This window comes from Leptosomus discolor, chromosome Z, assembly GCF_034619465.1.
Source record: "Leptosomus discolor isolate bLepDis1 chromosome Z, bLepDis1.hap2, whole genome shotgun sequence".
Classification (NCBI taxonomy): domain Eukaryota; kingdom Metazoa; phylum Chordata; class Aves; order Leptosomiformes; family Leptosomidae; genus Leptosomus; species Leptosomus discolor.
Window position 1 is genome coordinate 78,753,354 of NC_141419.1, and position 3,445 is coordinate 78,756,798.

The window sequence follows — 3,445 nt, forward strand, 5'->3', positions numbered from 1 at the left end:
TCATCAGCTGAGAAGGAGGTTAGTTTTAATTGTTAGCAAATACCACTGAAGGCAACATAAAATAATCAGGTTTACCTCACATTGCAGCTGGTTAAGGCACGGACCAAGAACTGCTGTACCTCTGCCAAGGGGCAATAGCTCTTACACTTCTTCTATGCAATCACTTCTATCTAAATGGCTGAACATATTACCAATTTAAATCCCTGTGGCAGTCTAATCCTGAGACACCCAAACTTGGGCCTCAACAAACAAGCCTTTGATTAAATAATTATTCAAGTCTGTTCTTGATTCCAGGAGAAATTATTTCCAAGACAAATTTGAGGTCCGTTGATGATCCAGCATTTGGGTACTGAGGCTGTTAATGTGCCGACCGCATTTCCCAGAGATATGCCTAGAGCTATACTAAAACGAACTATACTAAATGATTGTAGTTTAAGATTTTAAAACAGCAAGGATGCTTTTTGCTTCAGATATTCTGTGGACTTTAACTGAATTTATAAAAAGAAGTGGTCAGCAAGTCCAAGTCACATGAGAAACTTGGCTGACAAGTCCAAAGGCTGAAGTACAAATTCTTCCTTTATGTTTCCTTTGACATACTTCGCCTTCTCCAGTTGACAGCAGTGAAGCTTCACTGAAAATGTACTTTCTAGGCCAGATTTCCATTCATTTTTATTCCCATATATTCCAAAGTGAGAATTCTCTAGGGACAACCTGAGCATCTGAACAACTATTTCATTCCTGTCAGCCTGTTTTTAACACTAAGATACACGTTTGCAGGTCCTCTTACATTCAGTCACTTATTGTGTGTCTGCAACATCTGTAACAGTGCAGGAAAGTGCACAAGAGCAGACAGTTTACCTTATGGCAAATTCCAAGCCAGTATTTAATGTTCAAATGAAATTCCAACATTCAAAGTAGGAAGTGTAAGGAAAAAAAGTCCCAGGTCTGTCAGTGAAAAGTTAAATTACGGGCAAGATGACACACACATAGTAAAGCCCACAAAGGCAGCGACACCGCTGTGGAAGCACATTCCAACAAAATCTTAAAAGATTACTTTAATAATAAACCATGCATTCCTGAGCAAGCCATCGCAAGATTAGCTACCACACTGCTTTGCTGCAAGCAGATTTTTCACAAACTGTTATTGATATCACTTTCAAGGCATTCATGAAAGTTGATTTTTTTGAAGGTCTCTGCACTTTGGCATTCTTATTTCACACTGCTACCCGAGTTTGCATCCAGACTGAAATCCCAGTGATCCTAATGATAGACTGTGGTTTGGGCAGAGTTAACATCCTGAAAAGTGATAGAAAAACTCACTGAGATGAAGGTTTCCAGCTGCAACTTCAAGATAATTTTAGACCTGCTGAAAAATGGCTTGTGTTTGGGAAGTGCTGAGGGTCACACTGTTCAGTACAACAAGTAGCTAGTTTAAAACAAAAAAACCTTGGGTAGGGACTGAACCTATGCCAGTGTTAGTAAAATCAGACAAAACAAATGTGAGAAAAACAGTCATCATCCTGGAAAACACAGGACTTTCTCTGCTATAATCTTTTAACAGTCAGGCTTGAAATCGTAACAGCCATTGTCCATTTGAACCTGTTTTTACTGTAGAGAAATAAGAATCTTTTAACTTTTCACGAAGTGTAAAGCATGCCCTTTAATTCCTGCAGCACAGTATAGATGAAATAACTGAATTCCTATGGGGCTTTCTGCCTGGATTCCTCCTACGTTCAGAAGGCAATCCTGTTACATATATTCAATGTAATAGTTCTGAATTTCAGCATTTAGCTCAACAATGTAGGATATCAGGGGAATTGTTCTAAGTTGAATTACAAAATAGATAGTGCAGTCCTTCAAGGCTTGAGACATCTTTTTATTCTTTAAGAAAACTGTAATTTTCCCCAGTTAGTTATTAACCATTTATCAGTAAAAATTTTTTTTCATGAGATTATTAGTGATGTCCCAAGTACTGGTAGATAGTGAATGACATCTTGCCATTTCTGTAGAAGGTGTAATTTCTTTGGGCCTCAAAACGGCTCTTAAACTGCTCTCTATTGGCAAATTAAAAGTATTTTCATCTCTTCCAAATTCAACCACAAATAGAGTAAATTTAGTCAAAGTAGTCAAGGTATTTCAGTGAAATGTGCCTGGATTTTGTGTTGGGCAAAGCACAAATGGTAATCCCGTTTGTGCCAGCACCAGGCTGGGCTGCTTCATAGAAGTTGCTTTGTTACTGCACCATGTTTAAACTAGGCACAATGTCATCCTTCATGTTAGGCAGTCTGTGTAACTCCCACAAAGCACACTTTCAAAGTATTATTCTTTAAAATTCATACTGCCCTAGGACTAAGAAGTTCCTGTCCTGCAGGTAGGCATCTAGCACAAGGTGTTCAAAACAATGTGCAGTGCAAGCTGTACAAGACCAACATTGTTAAACATGAGCACAACAGTGTCCCAAGGAATTCAGATGTAACCCTGCAAATACTGGCATGTGCATAGCCAGCAACCTGTTAATTGTAGCAAATGCCTCCTTATTTATGTGGCATGCACTTCCTCTCGCGAACACTAAGCTAGTGTATAAAAATACATCCCTCGTGTCCTTTTTGGTTAAAATTAGCACTCCTGAAATGAAAGACAGATACAGGCAAGTGAGACAACCATCAGCTTTTAGTCACCTCAGGCACAGGGCTCCTACCACTTTTGCTATTCATAAAAGAAGAGTACCACACCGTATCAAGGAAAGTATTGTATTGTTTGATAGATTTGGATGTGGATGATGTTCAAATGCATCCACCAGTTTCGAACCCTGAACTGCCTGGTGGTAAAATTATTTTGTATTAAATATTTCCCTCTTCCAAAACGCTTAGAAATATTTATCAAATGTACTAAAACTGTGGGAAAAGTGTTGCTTTTTTTTTCCCTCTTTTTAAATTGAGTATTGCTGCAGAGGGCAATATCACAGTTTTGAACAGAAATAATTTATGCTGTTTTGGGAAAATAAATAGGCTAAGTTTACAGCCTTGAGGGGAAAGAAAAAAAAAAAAAAAAAAAAAAGTAAGTTCTGCTACAAGGACAAAAATGTGATTTTTTATCAGAGGCTCTTTCACACAAGTTGGAAAACAGCTGTACGGCGCTGGGAAAAAAAAAAAAAAAAAAAAAAAAAAAAAGATAGATGTTTGAATAAAGATGAGTGGGAAGCACAAAGGTCAGATCTGGATGTGACCCAGAAACTGAATTGCCCTGGCCCAATATTGTGGTCCAGCTAGCCACAGATTTGGGTCAGGGGGAGAAAGTGGTATTTTGGTTTTGGTGGTTTTGAGGAAAAAGGGAAAAAAAAAAAAAAAAAAAAAAAAAAGCTGTTGTTTTGGACCTGGATTTTTTTAACACCACCACCACACCCCTGTTTATGCTGACATACGAGGGGACCCGTTTTCTTGCAAAG